The sequence below is a fragment of the Oncorhynchus gorbuscha genome, linkage group LG10 (genome assembly GCF_021184085.1).
Source record: "Oncorhynchus gorbuscha isolate QuinsamMale2020 ecotype Even-year linkage group LG10, OgorEven_v1.0, whole genome shotgun sequence".
NCBI classification, from domain to species: domain Eukaryota; kingdom Metazoa; phylum Chordata; class Actinopteri; order Salmoniformes; family Salmonidae; genus Oncorhynchus; species Oncorhynchus gorbuscha.
Window position 1 is genome coordinate 78,398,355 of NC_060182.1, and position 22,107 is coordinate 78,420,461.

Here is a 22,107-nt window from a genome sequence, read left to right on the forward strand (position 1 = left end):
TACAGTACATACATACATACAGTGCCTTGCGAAAGTATTCGGCCCCCTTGAACTTTGCCACATTTCAGGCTTCAAACATAAAGATATAAAACTGTATTTTTTTTGTGAAGAATCAACAACAAGTGGGACACAATCATGAAGTGGATCATTCGTCATTTAGGTCAACATTGGATCGTTCCGAGATCCTCACTGAACTTCTGGAGAGAGTTTGCTGCACTGAATGTAAAGGGGCTGAATAATTTTGCACGCCCAATTTTTCAGTTTTTGATTTGTTAAAAAAGTTTGAAATATCCAATAAATGTCATTCCACTTCATGATTGTGTCCCACTTGTTGTTGATTCTTCACAAACAAATACAGTTTTATATCTTTATGTTCAGAACTAGAAGCACAAGTATTTCGCTACACTCCCATTAACATCTGCTAACCATGTGTATGTGACAAATACAATTTGATTTGATTTGATACACTATCGTTGAAAAGTTTGGGGTCACTTAGAAATGTCCTTGTTTTTGAAAGAAAATCACATTTTTTGTCCATTAAAATAACATCAAATTGATCAGAAATACAGTGTAGACATTGTTCATGTTGTACATGACTATTGTAGCTGGAAACTGATGATTTGTTATGTAATATCTACATAGACCCATAATCAGCAATCACTCCTGTGTTCAAATGGCACGTTGTGTTAGCTAATCCAAGTTTATAATTTTAAAAGGCTAAGTGATCATTAGAAAACCCTTTTGCAATTATATTAGCAGAGCTGAAAACTGTTGTTCTGATTAAAGAAGCAGTAGTTCTGGCCATCTTTAGACTAGTTCAGTATCTGGAGCATCGGCATTTGTGGGTTTGATTACAGTCTCAAAATGGCCAGAAACAAAGGACTTTCTTCTGAAACATGTCAGTCTATTCTTGTTCTGAGAAATGAAGGCTATTCCATGTGAGAAATTGCCAAGAAACTTAAGATCTCGTACAATGCTGTGTACTACTCCCTTCACAGAACAGCGCAAACTGGCCTTAACCAGAATAGAAAGAGGAATGGGAGGCCCCGGTGCACAACTGAGCAAGAGGACAAGTACATTAAAGTGTCTAGTTTGAGGAACAGATGAGGACTTGTGACTTGTGAGGTGTCTGTTTCTCAAACTAGACACTCTAATGGACTTGTATAGTCCCTAACGCAAGGTGCACCTGTGTAAGGATCATGCTGTTTAATCAGATTCTTGATATGCCACATCTGCCAGGTGAATGGATTATCTTGGAAAAGGAGAAATGGTCACTAACAGGGACGTAAACAAATTTGTGCATATGAAACATTTCTGGGATCTTTTATTTCAGTTCATGAAACATGGGACCAACACTTTACATGTTGTGTTTATATTTTTGCTCAGTGTATTTGCACATTGCTAAAACACTTTGCATAGCTGATAATATAACACTTGAAATGTCTTTATCTTTTTGAAACCTTTTTGAGTAAAATATTTACAGTTCAATTCATATAGTTTTTTGTTGATGTTGTTTAGTCTTCTCAATTTTGTTTATTATTTCATTTGCAATGTGAACATGTTTCCCATGCCAATAAAACTTTGAATTGAATTGAGAGAGAGACCGAGACAAACAGAGATGGAGACAAAGAGAGAGAGAGAGAAAGAGAAAGAGAGACAAAGACAAACAGAGAGAAAGAGAGAGAGAGAGAGAAAAGAGAGAAAGAGAGACAAAGACAAACAGAGAGAAAGAGAGAAAGACAAACTAAGAGAGAGAGAGAGCCCAGTCAGCACAGTTAGGGGCCAGGGAGAGCCCTCTTCTGTCTGGGGTAAGGGTCCCACCCTGTGCTTCTGCACCCCTCCACAGTACTCTGAACGATTGACAGAAAGACAGACGGAGGGGTGTGTGTGGCCCCCTTGCTCCCCCATCCCCAGAGCTGACATGCTGTTGATGACATGTGACAAGCCTGCTTATTACTGAGACCAAAGAGACAGACATCAGAATAAAATCAAAAATCAAAAGCTCAGATACAGCAGAACTGACACAAAGTGATGTGTGGCTGTGGCCCCGGCCGCAGTATGCTACTGTGAGCTGCTACGATGCTTAAATACCCAAAAGTGTGTGTGTAAAGGAAGGCAGGACTGGCCTTTCACTGCAACCAGAGACAGACAGACAGACCGGCAGGGTTAATTAGAGGTGCATAAAGGTTAGACCTACACTCTGATTCATACTGTTGGTTTTCTCTAATGTTTGAGAAAGGGTTTCAACAATGTATTTACAGTAGAGGAGCAATATAGACCAACTGCTCCACGGGAGCAAGCCACGTTTTACACTGCTTAGCCATGCAGCCAGTGTGCATACTCATACAAGTATCAGCTTTCACTCAATGATTACTTGATCCTGTATGCATTATTTGACGAGAGAGAGAGAGAGAGAGAGAGAGAGAGAGGGAGAGAGAGAGATGGGAGCAGAAGAGAGAGAGAGAGAGAGAGAGAGAGATGGGAGCAGAAGAGAGAGAGAGAGAGAGAGAGAGAGAGAGAGAGAGAGAGAGAGAGAGAGAGAGATGGGAGCAGAAGAGAGAGAGAGAGAGAGATGTGAGCAGAAGAGAGAGATGGGAGCAGAAGAGAGAGATGGGAGCAGAAGAGAGAGATGGGAGCAGAAGAGAGAGAGAGAGAGATGAGCAGAAGAGAGAGATGGGAGCAGAAGAGAGAGATGGGAGCAGAAGAGAGAGATGGGAGCAGAAGAAGTCTGGGTCCAGAAGAAGTCTGGGTCCTGCCCTTGGTGCATTAACAACAACTCCATTCAAGGGGACCAGGAAAGAGAAGTGAGAGAGGGAGACCATAAAGAAAGCAGTAGAAGTCCTTGCCCCATTACCTGCTACATTAACGCCATTAAGAGTTTGCTGCTACTGCTGCTTTGTAGTTTTTAAAATGTGTACTGTTGGGGGTACTCGAGCCAAATTAGAAACAAAATTATGGAAATTGTAAGTGGAAGCTTGTGATTGGTTGGTGGTGCGTATTATAAAATGTCTGTGTTTGCATTTTTTGACTTTAGAACGTTCACTGAATAAATCTTACGAACCTTTTGCAGAAGCTGAGTCTTTGCCTAATTATTATTAAATCCAGGGTCTTACAAACCTCGGGGATTGGTCAAAGATTTAATAATTGTTTAGTTATCATCATTGGGATTGAAAATACTTGTGACAAGTACACAAACCCTGGTCCTCCAGTACCCCCAACAGTACACAAACCCTGGTCCTCCAGTACCCCAACAGTACACAAACCTTGGTCCTCCAGTACCCCAACAGTACACCAAACCTGGTCCTCCAGTACCCCAACAGTACACAAACCCTGGTCCTCCAGTACCCCCAACAGTACACAAACCTGGACCTCCAGTACCCCCAACAGTACACACACCCTGGTCCTCCAGTACCCCTAACAGCCCAACCTTGGTCCTCCAGTACCCCCAACAGCCCAACCCTGGTCCTCCAGTACCCCCAACAGCCCAACCCTGGTCCTCCAGTACCCCCAACAGTACACAAACCATGGTCCTCCAGTACCCCGAACAGTACACAAACCATGGTCCTCCAGTACCCCCAACAGCCCAACCCTGGTCCTCCAGTACCCCCAACAGCCCAACCCTGGTCCTCCAGTACCCCCAACAGCCCAACCATGGTCCTCCAGTACCCCCAACAGTACACAAACCCTGGACCTCCAGTACCCCCAACATTACATAAACCCTGGTCCTCCAGTACCCCAACAGCCCAACCCTGGTCCTCCAGTACCCCCAACAGTACACAAACCCTGGTCCTCCAGTACCCCAACAGTACACAAACCCTGGTCCTCCAGTACCCCCAACATTACATAAACCCTGGTCCTCCAGTACCCCCAACAGTACACAAACCCTGGTACTCCAGTACCCCAACAGTACATAAACCCTGGTCCTCCAGTACCCCAACAGCCCAACCCTGGTCCTCCAGTACCCCCAACAGTACACAAACCCTGGTCCTCCAGTACCCCCAACATTACATAAACCCTGGTCCTCCAGTACCCCAACAGCCCAACCCTGGTCCTCCAGTACCCCCAACAGTACACAAACCCTGGTCCTCCAGTACCCCAACAGTACACAAACCCTGGTCCTCCAGTACCCCCAACAGTACACAAACCCTGGTCCTCCAGTACCCCAACAGTACATAAACCCTGGTCCTCCAGTACCCCAACAGTAAACAAACCCTGGTCCTCCAGTTCCCCCAACAGTTCACAAACCCTGGTCCTCCAGTACCCCCAACAGTACACAAACCCTGGTCCTCCAGTACCCCAACAGTACATAAACCCTGGTCCTCCAGTACCCCAACAGTACACAAACCCTGGTCCTCCAGTTCCCCCAACAGTTCACAAACCCTGGTCCTCCAGTTCCCCCAACAGTTCACAAACCCTGGTCCTCCAGTACCCCCAACAGAACACAAACCCTGGTCCTCCAGTACCCCCAACAGAACACAAACCCTGGTCCTCCAGTTCCCCCAACAGTTCACAAACCCTGGTCCTCCAGTACCCCAACAGTACACAAACCCTGGTCCTCCAGTTCCCCCAACAGTACACAAACCCTGCTCCTCCAGTTCCCCCAACAGTTCACAAACCCTGGTCCTCCAGTACCCCCAACAGAACACAAACCCTGGTCCTCCAGTTCCCCCAACAGTTCACAAACCCTGGTCCTCCAGTACCCCCAACAGTACACAAACCCTGGTCCTCCAGTTCCCCCAACAGTTCACAAACCCTGGTCCTCCAGTACCCCCAGCAGAACACAAACCCTGGTCCTCCAGTTCCCCCAACAGTTCACAAACCCTGGTCCTCCAGTACCCCCAACAGTACACAAACCCTGGTCCTCCAGTTCCCCCAACAGTACACAAACCCTGGTCCTCCAGTTCCCCCAACAGTTCACAAACCCTGGTCCTCCAGTTCCCCCAACAGTACACAAACCCTGGTCCTCCAGTTCCCCCAACAGTACACAAACCCTGGTCCTCCAGTTCCCCCAACAGTTCACAAACCCTGGTCCTCCAGTACCCCCAACAGTACACAAACCCTGGTCCTCCAGTACCCCCAACAGTACACAAACCCTGGTCCTCCAGTACCCCCAACAGAACACATTGTCGTTGTAGCCCTGTACAAACACACCTCATTTAATTCATTGAGGGCTTGATGATTATTTGAGAAGTTGTATCCGACGTGCTTGTCCAGGGTTACAATGACTTAAATGTAAATGTAAATGTAATGAAAATGTGTACTGTTGGGGGTACTCGAGGACAAGGGTCAAAAAACGTGGACTTGCCTGACTAAATAAATTAGATGCATGCATGGCGATTTTTCTGTAGCCTATGTGGCCAAAGCAGGCACACATAATAAAGCAATCTCACCATTGCACTTTTTATAATGAGAAAGTGACCAAAAAGCAGGATCATTTTGTAATGAAAGGATTTGTATGGAACGCCAAGTTGAAGCCAGCATTAGCCAGTATGTTGTCATTCTCATAACAACCACGTGTGGTTTTACCACAACAGAGTATCGCAACTACCTTCAATTGAAGCAGTGGGAATCAAACGAAAGTGGCCACATCTCTCATAAAAACAGATTAAAAAAATGTTTTGCACCCTAAAAACATTGTAGAATCATTCACACAACTGGACAGCTTTTGTCTTTTGGAAACATTTCTTTAAACAGTGATTTGGTGATTCCTGGAATGGAAAAGCTTGGGTACTGTTGCTGTAGTACCTGCGGCCCCATTGACGGTCGCTAGCTAGCTGGGTTTATGTGGTAGGTAGGAACCAACCACCACTTGACAGATATGGTTGCAGTGGTATCAGTTGAGCTGTTGGCTCCAGCAGCGGAGTCAAATGTTTTAGGTTTTTGGGACCAGACCAGTGGTTTGATGCCGATGTACTAGATGGGACGATAAACCGAAAATGATCCACACCGATCACTTATCGCAGGCATTTTGCTGGTACCGTTCATTACGATAAGTAGCTTATACTAGAGAATTGTGAATTTTGAAATTAAATGAGTTTGCTAATGCGGGTGACCGTGCTTCTACACCTGCATTGCTTGCTGTTCGGGGTTTCACCCTGACCAAACAAAACATAGAAACATACAAAGCAAACTATGGTCAGGGTGTGACACTAGGTTTCTTCCTGGGTTCTGGCCTTTCTAGGGAGTTTTTCCTAACCACCGTGCTTCTACATCTGCATTGCTTGCTGTTTGGGGTTTTAGGCTGGGTTTCTGTACAGCACTTTGTGACATCGGCTGATGTAAGAAGGGCTTTATAAATACATGTGATTGATTGATATAAACTTGAAGTTCTATTTATCGCTATCCATCAATTCAGGCAATTTATCACAATATGATTGTTTGTCCATATATTTGTCCATATCACCGAGCTTTACGCTGTGTAAGTTATTAGATGTAGCTAGCACTATTTCTACTGAGAAGGTACCGACGACACAACACACTGGCAGCAGCAGTAGCAGTCAGCAAACTCTTAATGGTGTTAATGCAGCAGGTAATGGTCCAAGAACTTCTACTGCTTTCTTCATGGTCTCCCTCTCTCATTCTCTTTCCAGGTCCATGGAGGTTTACACTGTTACAATAAGCTTTCCCTCTTTGTCTGCACCACTTCACTGTATGACCTGAGACTCCATCTATGGGAGCTATGGGACTGTGAGGCAGTGATCTATTAAAGTTGAGTCAAACGCCATATAATTAGAGTCCAAGTTCAAGTCTGAGTCCTTTATACTGTAGTCCCAAGTCCAGTCTGAGTCCTTCATACTGTAGTCCCAAGTCCAGTCTGAGTCCTTCATACTGTAGTCCCAAGTCCAGTCTGAGTCCTTTATACTGTAGTCCCAAGTCCAGTCTGAGTCCTTTATACTGTAGTCCCAAGTCCAGTCTGAGTCCTTTATACTGTAGTCCCAAGTCCAGTCAGTCTGAGTCCTTTATATTGTAGTCCCAAGTCCAGTCTGAGTCCTTTATACTGTAGTCCCAAGTCCAGTCTGAGTCCTTCATACTGTAGTCCCAAGTCCAGTCTGAGTCCTTCATACTGTAGTCCCAAGTCCAGTCTGAGTCCTTTATACTGTAGTCCCAAGTCCAGTCTGAGTCCTTTATACTGTAGTCCCAAGTCCAGTCTGAGTCCTTCATACTGTAGTCCCAAGTCCAGTCTGAGTCCTTTATACTGTAGTCCCAAGTCCAGTCTGAGTCCTTTATACTGTAGTCCCAAGTCCAGTCAGTCTGAGTCCTTTATATTGTAGTCCCAAGTCCAGTCTGAGTCCTTTATACTGTAGTCCCAAGTCCAGTCTGAGTCCTTTATATTGTAGTCCCAAGTCCAGTCTGAGTCCTTTATACTGTAGTCCCAAGTCCAGTCTGAGTCCTTCATACTGTAGTCCCAAGTCCAGTCTGAGTCCTTCATACTGTAGTCCCAAGTCCAGTCTGAGTCCTTTATACTGTAGTCCCAAGTCCAGTCTGAGTCCTTTATACTGTAGTCCCAAGTCCAGTCTGAGTCCTTTATACTGTAGTCCCAAGTCCAGTCAGTCTGAGTCCTTTATATTGTAGTCCCAAGTCCAGTCTGAGTCCTTTATACTGTAGTCCCAAGTCCAGTCTGAGTCCTTCATACTGTAGTCCCAAAGTCCAGTCTGAGTCCTTTATACTGTCCCAAGTCCAGTCTGAGTCCTTCATACTGTAGTCCCAAGTCCAGTCTGAGTCCTTTATACTGTAGTCCCAAGTCCAGTCTGAGTCCTTTATACTGTAGTCCCAAGTCCAGTCTGAGTCCTTCATACTGTAGTCCCAAGTCCAGTCTGAGTCCTTTATACTGTAGTCCCAAGTCCAGTCTGAGTCCTTTATACTGTAGTCCCAAGTCCAGTCAGTCTGAGTCCTTTATATTGTAGTCCCAAGTCCAGTCTGAGTCCTTTATACTGTAGTCCCAAGTCCAGTCTGAGTCCTTTATATTGTAGTCCCAAGTCCAGTCTCTGAGTCCTTCATACTGTAGTCCCAAGTCCAGTCTGAGTCCTTTATACTGCAGTCCCAAGTCCAGTCTGAGTCCTTTATACTGTAGTCCCAAGTCCAGTCTGAGTCCTTTATACTGTAGTCCCAAGTCCAGTCTGAGTCCTTTATACTGTAGTCCCAAGTCCAGTCTGAGTCCTTTATACTGTAGTCCCAAGTCCAGTCTGAGTCCTTTATACTGTAGTCCCAAGTCCAGTCTGAGTCCTTCATACTGTAGTCCCAAGTCCAGTCTGAGTCATTTATACTGTAGTCCCAAGTCCAGGCTGAGTCCTTTATACTGTAGTCCCAAGTCCAGTCTGAGTCCTTTATACTGTAGTCCCAAGTCCAGTCTGAGTCCTTTATATTGTAGTCCCAAGTCCAGTCTGAGTCCTTCATACTGTAGTCCCAAGTCCAGTCTGAGTCCTTTATACTGCAGTCCCAAGTCCAGTCTGAGTCCTTTATACTGTAGTCCCAAGTCCAGTCTGAGTCCTTTATACTGTAGTCCCAAGTCCAGTCTGAGTCCTTTATATTGTAGTCCCAAGTCCAGTCTGAGTCCTTCATACTGTAGTCCCAAGTCCAGTCTGAGTCCTTTATACTGCAGTCCCAAGTCCAGTCTGAGTCCTTTATACTGTAGTCCCAAGTCCAGTCTGAGTCCTTTATACTGTAGTCCCAAGTCCAGTCTGAGTCCTTTATACTGTAGTCCCAAGTCCAGTCTGAGTCCTTTATACTGTAGTCCCAAGTCCAGTCTGAGTCCTTTATACTGTAGTCCCAAGTCCAGTCTGAGTCCTTCATACTGTAGTCCCAAGTCCAGTCTGAGTCATTTATACTGTAGTCCCAAGTCCAGTCTGAGTCCTTTATACTGTAGTCCCAAGTCCAGTCTGAGTCCTTTATACTGTAGTCCCAAGTCCAGTCTGAGTCCTTTATATTGTAGTCCCAAGTCCAGTCTGAGTCCTTCATACTGTAGTCCCAAGTCCAGTCTGAGTCCTTTATACTGCAGTCCCAAGTCCAGTCTGAGTCCTTTATACTGTAGTCCCAAGTCCAGTCTGAGTCCTTTATACTGTAGTCCCAAGTCCAGTCTGAGTCCTTTATACTGTAGTCCCAAGTCCAGTCTGAGTCCTTTATACTGTAGTCCCAAGTCCAGTCTGAGTCCTTTATACTGTAGTCCCAAGTCCAGTCTGAGTCCTTCATACTGTAGTCCCAAGTCCAGTCTGAGTCATTTATACTGTAGTCCCAAGTCCAGTCTGAGTCCTTTATACTGTAGTCCCAAGTCCAGTCTGAGTCCTTTATACTGTAGTCCCAAGTCCAGTCTGAGTCCTTTATATTGTAGTCCCAAGTCCAGTCTGAGTCCTTCATACTGTAGTCCCAAGTCCAGTCTGAGTCCTTTATACTGCAGTCCCAAGTCCAGTCTGAGTCCTTTATACTGTAGTCCCAAGTCCAGTCTGAGTCCTTTATACTGTAGTCCCAAGTCCAGTCTGAGTCCTTTATATTGTAGTCCCAAGTCCAGTCTGAGTCCTTCATACTGTAGTCCCAAGTCCAGTCTGAGTCCTTTATACTGCAGTCCCAAGTCCAGTCTGAGTCCTTTATACTGTAGTCCCAAGTCCAGTCTGAGTCCTTTATACTGTAGTCCCAAGTCCAGTCTGAGTCCTTTATACTGTAGTCCCAAGTCCAGTCTGAGTCCTTTATACTGTAGTCCCAAGTCCAGTCTGAGTCCTTTATACTGTAGTCCCAAGTCCAGTCTGAGTCCTTCATACTGTCCTTTATACTGTAGTCCCAAGTCCAGTCTGAGTCATTTATACTGTAGTCCCAAGTCCAGTCTGAGTCCTTTATATTGTAGTCCCAAGTCCAGTCTGAGTCCTTTATACTGTAGTCCCAAGTCCAGTCTGAGTCCTTTATAGTCTTTATACTGTAGTCCCAAGTCCAGTCTGAGTCCTTTATACTGTAGTCCCAAGTCCAGTCTGAGTCCTTTATACTGTAGTCCCAAGTCCAGTCTGAGTCCTTCATACTGTAGTCCCAAGTCCAGTCTGAGTCATTTATACTGTAGTCCCAAGTCCAGTCTGAGTCCTTTATACTGTAGTCCCAAGTCCAGTCTGAGTCCTTTATACTGTAGTCCCAAGTCCAGTCTGAGTCCTTTATATTGTAGTCCCAAGTCCAGTCTGAGTCCTTCATACTGTAGTCCCAAGTCCAGTCTGAGTCCTTTATACTGCAGTCCCAAGTCCAGTCTGAGTCCTTTCCAGTCTGAGTCCTTTATACTGTAGTCCCAAGTCCAGTCTGAGTCCTTTATACTGTAGTCCCAAGTCCAGTCTGAGTCCTTTATATTGTAGTCCCAAGTCCAGTCTGAGTCCTTCATACTGTAGTCCCAAGTCCAGTCTGAGTCCTTTATACTGCAGTCCCAAGTCCAGTCTGAGTCCTTTATACTGTAGTCCCAAGTCCAGTCTGAGTCCTTTATACTGTAGTCCCAAGTCCAGTCTGAGTCCTTTATACTGTAGTCCCAAGTCCAGTCTGAGTCCTTTATATTGTAGTCCCAAGTCCAGTCTGAGTCCTTCATACTGTAGTCCCAAGTCCAGTCTGAGTCCTTTATACTGTAGTCCCAAGTCCAGTCTGAGTCATTTATACTGTAGTCCCAAGTCCAGTCTGAGTCCTTTATACTGTAGTCCCAAGTCCAGTCTGAGTCCTTTATACTGTAGTCCCAAGTCCAGTCTGAGTCCTTTATACTGTAGTCCCAAGTCCAGTCTGAGTCCTTTATACTGTAGTCCCAAGTCCAGTCTGAGTCCTTCATACTGTAGTCCCAAGTCCAGTCTGAGTCATTTATACTGTAGTCCCAAGTCCAGTCTGAGTCCTTTATACTGTAGTCCCAAGTCCAGTCTGAGTCCTTTATACTGTAGTCCCAAGTCCAGTCTGAGTCCTCCAGTCTGATATACTGTAGTCCCAAGTCCAGTCTGAGTCCTTCATACTGTAGTCCCAAGTCCAGTCTGAGTCCTTTATACTGCAGTCCCAAGTCCAGTCTGAGTCCTTTATACTGTAGTCCCAAGTCCAGTCTGAGTCCTTTATACTGTAGTCCCAAGTCCAGTCTGAGTCCTTTATATTGTAGTCCCAAGTCCAGTCTGAGTCCTTCATACTGTAGTCCCAAGTCCAGTCTGAGTCCTTTATACTGCAGTCCCAAGTCCAGTCTGAGTCCTTTATACTGTAGTCCCAAGTCCAGTCTGAGTCCTTTATACTGTAGTCCCAAGTCCAGTCTGAGTCCTTTATACTGTAGTCCCAAGTCCAGTCTGAGTCCTTTATACTGTAGTCCCAAGTCCAGTCTGAGTCCTTTATACTGTAGTCCCAAGTCCAGTCTGAGTCCTTCATACTGTAGTCCCAAGTCCAGTCTGAGTCATTTATACTGTAGTCCCAAGTCCAGTCTGAGTCCTTTATATTGTAGTCCCAAGTCCAGTCTGAGTCCTTTATACTGTAGTCCCAAGTCCAGTCTGAGTCCTTTATATTGTAGTCCCAAGTCCAGTCTGAGTCCTTCCCAAGTCCACTGTAGTCCCAAGTCCAGTCTGAGTCCTTTATACTGCAGTCCCAAGTCCAGTCTGAGTCCTTACTGTAGTCCCAAGTCCAGTCTGAGTCCTTTAGTCCCAAGTCCAGTCTGAGTCCTTCATACTGTAGTCCCAAGTCCAGTCTGAGTCCTTTATACTGTAGTCCCAAGTCCAGTCTGAGTCCTTTATACTGTAGTCCCAAGTCCAGTCTGAGTCCTTTATACTGTAGTCCCAAGTCCAGTCTGAGTCCTTTATATTGTAGTCCCAAGTCCAGTCTGAGTCCTTCATACTGTAGTCCCAAGTCCAGTCTGAGTCCTTTATACTGTAGTCCCAAGTCCAGTCTGAGTCCTTTATACTGCAGTCCCAAGTCCAGTCTGAGTCCTTTATACTGTAGTCCCAAGTCCAGTCTGAGTCCTTTATACTGTAGTCCCAAGTCCAGTCTGAGTCCTTTATACTGTAGTCCCAAGTCCAGTCTGAGTCCTTTATACTGTAGTCCCAAGTCCAGTCTGAGTCCTTTATACTGTAGTCCCAAGTCCAGTCTGAGTCCTTCATACTGTAGTCCCAAGTCCAGTCTGAGTCATTTATACTGTAGTCCCAAGTCCAGTCTGAGTCCTTTATACTGTAGTCCCAAGTCCAGTCTGAGTCCTTTATACTGTAGTCCCAAGTCCAGTCTGAGTCCTTTATATTGTAGTCCCAAGTCCAGTCTGAGTCCTTCATACTGTAGTCCCAAGTCCAGTCTGAGTCCTTTATACTGCAGTCCCAAGTCCAGTCTGAGTCCTTTATACTGTAGTCCCAAGTCCAGTCTGAGTCCTTTATACTGTAGTCCCAAGTCCAGTCTGAGTCCTTTATATTGTCTGAGTCCTTTATACTGTAGTCCCAAGTCCAGTCCCTTTATACTGTAGTCCCAAGTCCAGTCTGAGTCCTTTATAGTCCAGTCTGAGTCCTTCATACTGTAGTCCCAAGTCCAGTCTGAGTCCTTTATCCAGTCTGCAGTCCCAAGTCCAGTCTGAGTCCTTTATACTGTAGTCCCAAGTCCAGTCTGAGTCCTTTATACTGTAGTCCCAAGTCCAGTCTGAGTCCTTTATACTGTAGTCCCAAGTCCAGTCTGAGTCCTTTATACTGTAGTCCCAAGTCCAGTCTGAGTCCTTTATACTGTAGTCCCAAGTCCAGTCTGAGTCCTTCATACTGTAGTCCCAAGTCCAGTCTGAGTCATTTATACTGTAGTCCCAAGTCCAGTCTGAGTCCTTTATACTGTAGTCCCAAGTTCAGTCCCAAGTGAGTCCTTTATACTGTAGTCCCAAGTCCAGTCTGAGTCCTTTATACTGTAGTCCCAAGTCCAGTCTGAGTCCTTTATACTGTAGTCCCAAGTCCAGTCTGAGTCCTTCATACTGTAGTCCCAAGTCCAGTCTGAGTCATTTATACTGTAGTCCCAAGTCCAGTCTGAGTCCTTTATACTGTAGTCCCAAGTCCAGTCTGAGTCCTTTAGTACTCCAGTCTGAGTCCCAAGTCCCAAGTCCAGTCTGAGTCCTTTATATTGTAGTCCCAAGTCCAGTCTGAGTCCTTCATACTGTAGTCCCAAGTCCAGTCTGAGTCCTTTATACTGCAGTCCCAAGTCCAGTCTGAGTCCTTTATACTGTAGTCCCAAGTCCAGTCTGAGTCCTTTATACTGTAGTCCCAAGTCCAGTCTGAGTCCTTTATATTGTAGTCCCAAGTCCAGTCTGAGTCCTTCATACTGTAGTCCCAAGTCCAGTCTGAGTCCTTTATACTGCAGTCCCAAGTCCAGTCTGAGTCCTTTATACTGTAGTCCCAAGTCCAGTCTGAGTCCTTTATACTGTAGTCCCAAGTCCAGTCTGAGTCCTTTATACTGTAGTCCCAAGTCCAGTCTGAGTCCTTTATACTGTAGTCCCAAGTCCAGTCTGAGTCCTTTATACTCTGAGTCCTTTAGTCCCAAGTCCAGTCTGAGTCCTTTATACTGTAGTCCCAAGTCCAGTCCAGTCTGAGTCCTTCATACTGTAGTCCCAAATCCAGTCTGAGTCATTTATACTGTAGTCCCAAGTCCAGTCTGAGTCCTTTATATTGTAGTCCCAAGTCCAGTCTGAGTCCTTTATACTGTAGTCCCAAGTCCAGTCTGAGTCCTTTATATTGTAGTCCCAAGTCCAGTCTGAGTCCTTCATACTGTAGTCCCAAGTCCAGTCTGAGTCCTTTATACTGCAGTCCCAAGTCCAGTCTGAGTCCTTTATACTGTAGTCCCAAGTCCAGTCTGAGTCCTTTATACTGTAGTCCCAAGTCCAGTCTGAGTCCTTTATACTGTGGTCCCAAATCCAGTCTGAGTCCTTTATAGTGTAATCCCAAGTCCAGTCTGAGTCCTTTATACTGTAGTCCCAAGTCCAGTCTGAGTCCTTTATACTGTAGTCCCAAGTCCAGTCTGAGTCCTTTATACTGTAGTCCCAAGTCCAGTCTGAGTCCTTTATACTGTAGTCCCAAGTCCAGTCTGAGTCCTTTATACTGTAGTCCCAAGTCCAGTCAGTCTGAGTCCTTTATAGTGTAGTCCCAAGTCCAGTCTGAGTCCTTTATACTGTAGTCCCAAGTCCAGTCTGAGTCCTTTATACTGTTTGCTGTTGTAGCTAATTTGCTGTTGTAGCTAACATGTTGAATTATGCAAAGGAAGAAGACTTTCTGAGTCCAAGTTCAAGTGACTGCTGGTCGAGTTGGTGTCGAGTCATGAGTCAGGACTCACCAAGTCTATGAATGGTCTTGACGTGGGTGGGGCTGATGGAGAGAGATAGATAGAAGAGAGACTCACCAGTCTCTGCATGGTCTTGACGTGGGTGGGGCTGATGGAGAGGGCCTCCTCATACCAGCGTTTGGCCTCGTCCACATTACCCCGCAGCTCAGCCACCTGGCCCCGCGTGAACAGCACGTTGTGGGACATGGGGAACAGGTTGGCAGCCTCCTGTGTACAGGCCGTAGCCTCCGCAGGCTTTCCCATGCCAATGTACACCTCCGCTAGAAAGAGAGAGCAGAGTAGAGAGAGTAGAGAGAGAGTAGAGGTAGAGAGAGAGAGTAGAGAGAGAGTAGAGAGAGAGTAGAAAGAGAGTAGAGAGAGTAGAAAGAGAAAGTAGAGAGAGAGTAGATAGAGTAAAGAGAGAGTAAAGCGGTAGAGAGAGAGTATAGAGGTAAAGAGAGAGTTAGAGAGAGTAGATAGAGAGGTAAAGAGTAGAGAGGTAGAGAGTGTAGAGAGAGAGTATAGAGGTAAAGAGAGAGTTAGAGAGAGTAGATAGAGAGGTAAAGAGTAGAGAGGTAGAGAGTGTAGAGAGAGAGTATAGAGGTAAAGAGAGAGTTAGAGAGAGTACATAGAGAGGTAAAGAGTAGAGAGGATAGAGAGAGAGAGTAGAGAGGTAGAGAGAGAGAGGAGAGAGGTAGAAAGAGTAGAGGTAGAGAGAGTAGAGAGAGAGTAGAGATAGAGAGAGAGAGAGAGTAGAGAGGTAGAGAGAGAGTAGAGAGGTAGAGAGAGAGTTAGAGAGAGTAGATAGAGAGGTAAAGAGTAGAGGTAGAGAGAGAGTAGAGAGGGAGAGAGTAGAGAGAGAGTAGAGGGGTAGAGAGAGAAAGTAGAGGTAGAATGAGTAGAGGTAGAGAGAGTAGAGGTAGAGAGAGTATAGAGAGAGTAGAGAGGTAGAGAGAGAGTAGAGAGGTAGAGAGAGAGAGTAGAGAGGTAGAGAGAGTAGAGATAACGAGAGTAGAGGTAGAGTAGATAGGTAGAGAGAGTAGAGAGAGATTAGAGAGAGAGTAGAGCGGTAGAGAGAGAGTAGAGAGGTAGAGAGAGAGTAGAGGTAGAGAGATAGTAGAGAGGTAGAGAGAGAGTAGAGAGGTAGAGAGAGAGTAGAGAGAGTAGAGAGAGAGTAGAGAGGTAGAACGAGTAGAGGTAGCGAGAGTAGAGGTAGAGTAGATAGGTAGAGAGAGTAGAGAGAGGTAGAGAAAGAGTATAGAGGTAGAGAGAGAGTATAGAGGTAGAGAGGGTAGAGAGAGAGTAGAGAGAGTCGAGAGGTAGAGAGAGAGTAGAGAAATAGTAGAGAGAGAGTCCAGAGGTAGAGAGAGAGTAGAGAGGTAGAAAGAGTAGAGGTAGAGAGAGAGTGGAGAGAGTAGAGGTAGAGATAGAGTAGAGAGAGAGTAGAGAGAGAGAGTAGAGAGTAGAGAGAGTAGAGGTAGAGAGAGAGTAGAGAGAGAGTCGAGAGGTAGAGAGAGAGTAGAGAGAGTAGAGGTAGAGAGAGAGTAGAGAGTAGAGAGGTAGAGAGAGAGTAGAGAGAGGACAGTAAAAGTGACACAGACATAAACAATAAACTTGGAGATCCACTGACTGACTGACAGTAGACATACGGGCAGAGACCGCTTCACACAATCAGATAGACACACGCACACACACTTCCTGTGGTAATGGGAGATGCAGCAGACCAGAGGGTTCATTGCTGTCTTCTTACTTAATGGTTTCATTCGATCTGCAGGCAGAGAGGAAATGAGAGCATCTCGCAGGTGGCAGCCAGACTGATAAACACACACACACCTTATTGCTTTGTCCCTACCTTTCTTAAATAAAGTCCATAGATAATATGCAGAGATTTGAGTGACTGTCTTATTTTTCCAAAGCAATAAAAACTATCCAAAGATCATATCATTTGTTTCATCATCATCTTCCATTCGGGGGAAATAGCTAATGATATGAGAAAACATTAACTTACAAAGTCATACAATGTGTGTGTGCACAAGTTTAATTGTGTGAAACTCTCTGTGTCTCCATGTGTGTGTGTGTGTCTCCCTGTGTGTGTCTCCCTGTGTGTGTGTGTCTCTCCCTGGGTGTGTGTGTGTGTCTCTCTGTGTGTGTCTCCCTGTGTGTGCGTGTCTCCAGGCAGGCTGTGCTCTGAGCAGCCAGCTGTGCTGTCCTCATTTGTTGGTCCCAGAGAAAGAAAATATGTTATATCTAGGACATCTCCCTATTCTCTGGCATTTTGCCCTTTTAATGGAGCGCCAAAGGCCGTGCCGCCAAAGTTCTGCACGGTCTCCAGTAGTAGTGTGTGTGTGTGTGTGTGTGTGTGTGTGTGTGTGTGTGTGTGTGTGTGTGTGTGTGTGTGTGTGTGTGTGTGTGTGTGTGTGTGTGTGTGTGTGTGTGTGTGTGTGTGTGTGTGTGTGTGTGTGTGTGTGTGTGTGTGTGTGTGTGGGTAAGAGATTGTTTGGGGTTGGTTCACTCAGCCTCAGTAGCACTAGGCAGCCAGGCAGGCAGCAGCAGCTGGTTGAGGGAGGGGACCATGCTCTGCTCTAGACTCTGATAGCAGGAGTGGATTTTTCTCCCTCTCTCCCTGTATCCCCCTGCTTCTCCCTCTCTCTTCTTCCCTCTACCTGCGAGTTTCTATGCAAGGCGGGCGATAAGGATATTCACCCCATAAAGTAGTGTGTGTAGATTCTCGAGATGATTATAGTGACCAAAATGATCACGGTTATCAGTATTATCGCGGTATTGTTCAAATGTTCAGGAAATGTTCAGAAAGTACTGACACACTGAAATCATATCACCAGGTTTTATATTGAAAACCAACAAACAACAAAAACAATTAGCAGCACTACACACTTTTTGTGTGCATAAACACTAAAATAATAACATGAACATTAAAGATGGCACCATGTGGCCATGAGAGGTAAACGTTTCCTTAGTGCAGGTTTAAATGAACACAACCTTAAGTAAGCAAATCAAATGTGCAGGTGTTGACATTAAGATAACACAAAATATGTAAACAAATCAAATGAACAGCACTGATTGTATGTCTGTTCTCTCCTTCATGAAGAAATAAGGTGCTGCTGGCCTAACAACCGTCATCTTTGTTCACTTGAGATTGAAATGTAAAAATGTCAGCATATTTACTTTGTCTGGTTTAAGTAGTGGTCTGCGAGGGGAGACAATGTGCCCGCTGGCACTGAACACTGATGGCACGCTGGTTGCTGGGATGCACAAAAGCTTCCTGGCAACCGTGGCAAGGTGAGGCAGCTCTGATACATGGCCCCTCCACCACACCAATGTGGAGAGACAGGTAGACCTTGATCTCTTCTTTCTGTCTTCTGGAATGGGTGGCAGAGACAGGTAGACCTTGATCTCTTCTTTCACTCTGTCTTCTGGGGTGGTCGGAATCTGATCCTCTTCACCTCTCTGCTGATTGTTGAGGTAATCCTTCTCAGCAACCGAGCCAGGCCTTTCCCCTGGGGGTGTTGGTGGTGGAGGTGCTGCTGGTGCTTTGTGGTTCTTCCCTGACTTGTACAGCTGTCAGCTTCAAGGCCTCCTGGACACAGCTGTCAGTGTCAACTTTTGCAGCCTCAGGCTCATCTAAAAAGCTCCTTTTGAGGCGGGGGTCAATGAAACAAGCCATGTGGATGACTCTCTTTGCCTTCTCTGTGTATCTGTTTTTAAGGTCTTCTCTCATTACCCTTTTCATCTCCTTGGTCAGGGATGGCTCCGTATCCTTTTCCTCTCCCTGGTCAGGGATGGCTCCATATCCTTTTCATCTCCTTGGTCAGGGATGGCTCCATATCCTTTTCCTCTCCCTGGTCAGGGATGACTCCATATCCTTTTCATCTCCTTGGTCAGGGATGGCTCCGTATCCTTTTCATCTCCTTGGTCAGGGATGGCTCCGTATCCTTTTCATCTCCTTGGTCAGGGATGGCTCCGTATCCTTTTCCTCTCCTTGGTCAGGGATGGCTCCGTATCCTTTTCATCTCCTTGGTCAGGGATGGCTCCGTATCCTTTTCATCTCCTTGGTCAGGGATGGCTCCATATCCTTTTCATCTCCTTGGTCAGGGATGGCTCCGTATCCTTTTCATCTCCTTGGTCAGGGATGGCTCCGTATCCTTTTCATCTCCTTGGTCAGGGATGGCTCCGTATCCTTTTCCTCTCCTTGGTCAGGGATGGCTCCGTATCCTTTTCCTCTCCTTGGTCAGGGATGGCTCCGTATCCTTTTCCTCTCCTTGGTCAGGGATGGCTCCGTATCCTTTTCCTCTCCTTGGTCAGGGATGGCTCCGTATCCTTTTCCTCTCCTTGGTCAGGGATGGCTCCGTATCCTTTTCATCTCCTTGGTCAGGGATGGCTCCGTATCCTTTTCCTCTCCTTGGTCAGGGATGGCTCCGTATCCTTTTCATCTCCTTGGTCAGGGATGGCTCCGTATCTTTTTCATCTCCTTGGTCAGGGATGGCTCCGTATCCTTTTCATCTCCTTGGTCAGGGATGGCTCCATATCCTTTTCATCTCCTTGGTCAGGGATGGCTCCGTATCCTTTTCATCTCCTTGGTCAGGGATGGCTCCGTATCCTTTTCCTCTCCTTGATCAGGGATGGCTCCGTATCCTTTTCATCTCCTTGGTCAGGGATGGCTCCGTATCCTTTTCATCTCCTTGGTCAGGGATTGATCCGAACCAGAGGTTCAAGGAGCTGGCACAGTTGCTCCATGACACTTATGTCGGCATCCTTGGGCATCAGATGCCATGTTCCTCTTTCTCCAGCCATTGTCGCACAGACTGGCTGCTGTTGGCTGAGGAAACGCTCAAGCATCTTGTGTGTAGGGCAGCTTGCTTTTCTCGGTTCTCTCCTTCTCTTTCAGCTCCGTGAGAAGCCTTGGACCAGATGACGTAGGCCTTGACTGCTGTGTCAACTCTCAGAGCATTTGAGATGGCCAATTTTCAGAGCCTTTGAGATGGCCAGGTTCAAATGATGGCCAAAGCACCCAAAGCCACAGATATGGGAACTCTTCAAAAGCCTTGGTCATGTTTGTTGCGTTGTCTGTGGTTATGCAGAACAGGTCTTTCTGGTTGATCCCCCACTCTTCCAGCATATTCTCAAAAAACTCTCTGATGTTGTGAGCCGAGTGATCTTCTGGGAAGAATTGTGTTTCCAGGCACTTTGATTCCAGTTGCCAGTCTGGGAGTCTGGGGTGAGGTAATGGATAGTTAAGCTGATATAGGGTTGACCACCACCGCATTCACTGGTCCAGAGGTCAGTAGTTGCAGCAAACCATCTGCCATGAGCCAAACTTTTTCCAACATCAGCTTTATCCTGGTTGTACAGGTTTGGGATTTCAGTCTTGGAAAACATTGTTCGTAATGGCACTTTGTTGTGAGTCACGGCAACCTTCATCAGCCTCAGAAAGCCAGGCCTCTCAACGATTTGAAATGGAATGATGTCCTTTGCAATGTAATATGAAAGGGCTGCAGTGAGGTCTTGAGCATGTTTTGATGTGGGTACATAAGCAGCCTGCCTTTTAAATGCTTGAGTGTCTGTGTCACAACTGTAGATGAGGAGGGACCAGTAGCATCACTGGGTTTGCCTGCTGCACGCCCACTCTGTAAACAAGAGAACAGCAAATGTATTTTTATTATTATTGGTGTTGTTACATTATAATAATTATTATTCACTCACTGACACACACACACAGTCTATCTTCTGCGTTGCATTTGAGTATATGCAATGACCCCATGCACAATTTACATACATACAAAAGTAGTCTTAAGAAGACAGTGATAGTAATTGCAATGAGCCCAACAATTGACATATACAGTAGTCTTGTAGAGGAGTCTGGTAGAGGAGTCTTGTATAGGAGTCTGGTAGAGGAGTCTTGTATAGGAGTCTGGTATAGGAGTCTTGTAGAGGAGTCTTGTAGAGGAGTCTTGTATAGGAGTCTGGTATAGGAGTCTTGTATAGGAGTCTGGTAGAGGAGTCTTGTATAGGAGTCTTGTATAGGAGTCTGGTAGAGGAGTCTTGTAGAGGAGTCTGGTAGAGGAGTCTGGTAGAGGAGTCTTGTATAGGAGTCTTGTATAGGAGTCTGGTAGAGGAGTCTTGTAGAGGAGTCTGGTAGAGGAGTCTGGTAGAGGAGTCTTGTATAGGAGTCTATAGTGTTTCTCCTGTTGGAACACTTTTACAACCAAGTTGACGACTGACGGATGAACAAAATGTGTTGGTTGAGTGACGAAACTACATAACGTGTTATCGTGTGTAATGGGCGAATAGAGTCTGCAGACACACGACCCATACATCAGCAGAACAACGTGTAGTGTTTTTACAAGAGTAGGTAACTCTGAAAGCTTCAGTTTACATTATTGACAAGCTATTAGCAAGTTAGACAAACCAGGACATTTTCCCCCATTCCAAAGTTCCCACATCATGCATTGAGCTAAAAGATAACTTACCTTGCATTCGCTATACAGTAGTGGGTGGTGGTCACAAAGATGACTCAAGAGATTTGAAGTGTTGCCCCCTTTCTTCGATTCTTCAAATGTGGTCCTCCTAGAAGGCTGAAAAATCTCACGAGCACTGTCACTGCCTTCCACCATGTTATCACACAAAACAAAACCCACTTTGAGCCTGCATCAGACTGCTAACTTTTGTTGATGCTGGACAGTATTTACTGTGAGTTTTTCAAACTGTGGTAATCAAACACGGTTTTAATGATAATTACAATTTAAATGGAAAAATGGATTCCATTAAGCTGCTCTGCTAGTCGTTCACCACCCTCCTTCCACCACAACCCCACCTCCCCTGAATTCATGGTTTACCACTCCCACACACCCTGTCAATCACTGTGAGTGCCTCTATGTACAGTATGAGTATTCCTGTATGATGGGCATGAGTTTTTTAGTTTCTTAATTGGCAGTAGGTGGTGGTATGTGTATCAAAGTGAGCAAATTAGTACATAAAAACATTGATTTTGATATATTATTATATGATTGGTTGAAGTTGTTAAATTATTCATTTAAAAAAGTTGTTATGTCACTCCCTGACCTTAGAGAGCCTTTTTATTTCTCTCTTTGGTTAGGTCAGGTTGTGATTTGGGTGGGCATTCTAGTTTTCTATTTCTTTGTTGGCCGGCTATGGTTCCCAATCAGAGGCAGATGTCTATCGTTGTCTCTGATTGGGAATCATACTTAGGCATCCTGTTTTCCACCTGAGTTTGTGGGATCTTGTCTTTGTGTAGTTGCTGTTTAGCACCACAGAGCTTTACGTTCGTGGTGTGTTTTGTTTGTGTCATTTTAAAAATAAAGTAAAATGTACTCCTACCACACTGCACCTTGGTCTCCTTCTCAAAACGGATGTAACATGTTCCTCAATGGTGAATGTAATCAGCATAGCATCTAAAGCTCATTTCCTGCATTTCTACGAGTGCTGTATCCAACAACAACAAAAATCTTGGTCGAGTAGTCTTTTCTTTCGACCAATCGATTGGTTGTGTTAATAAAATGAAGTATATGTACTGACTTTAAAATAATTAAGACACACAAATGACTCATGAGGAAGCCAGAAATCATGATGGCCTAACCAGATGAAAAAAACCTGTTCATGAACCCCTTTCTCCCGCTGTTCATGACCCCCTTTCTCCCGCTGTTCATGACCCCCTTTCTCCCGCTGTTCATGACCCCCTTTCTCCCGCTGTTCATGACCCCCTTTCTCCCGCTGTTCATGACCCCCTTTCTCCCGCTGGTCATGACCCCCTTTCTCCCGCTGTTCATGACCCCCTTTCTCCCGCTGTTCATGACCCCCTTTCTCCCGCTGTTCATGACCCCCTTTCTCCCGCTG

At 45.6% G+C, this 22,107-nt stretch overlaps 1 long non-coding RNA gene and 1 pseudogene across 1 annotated transcript; both read right to left on the bottom strand.

Annotated features, from left to right (window-relative positions):
• Nucleotides 1–22,107, bottom strand: part of LOC124046951 — a 128,342-nt pseudogene that overhangs the window by 1,463 nt on the left and 104,772 nt on the right.
• LOC124046601 lies at nucleotides 18,850–21,089 on the bottom strand. Its single transcript, XR_006841034.1, has 3 exons — nucleotides 20,724–21,089; nucleotides 20,094–20,449; nucleotides 18,850–19,880 (listed from the first exon to the last, which is right to left on the bottom strand). It is a non-coding gene; the product is annotated as an uncharacterized LOC124046601 (long non-coding RNA).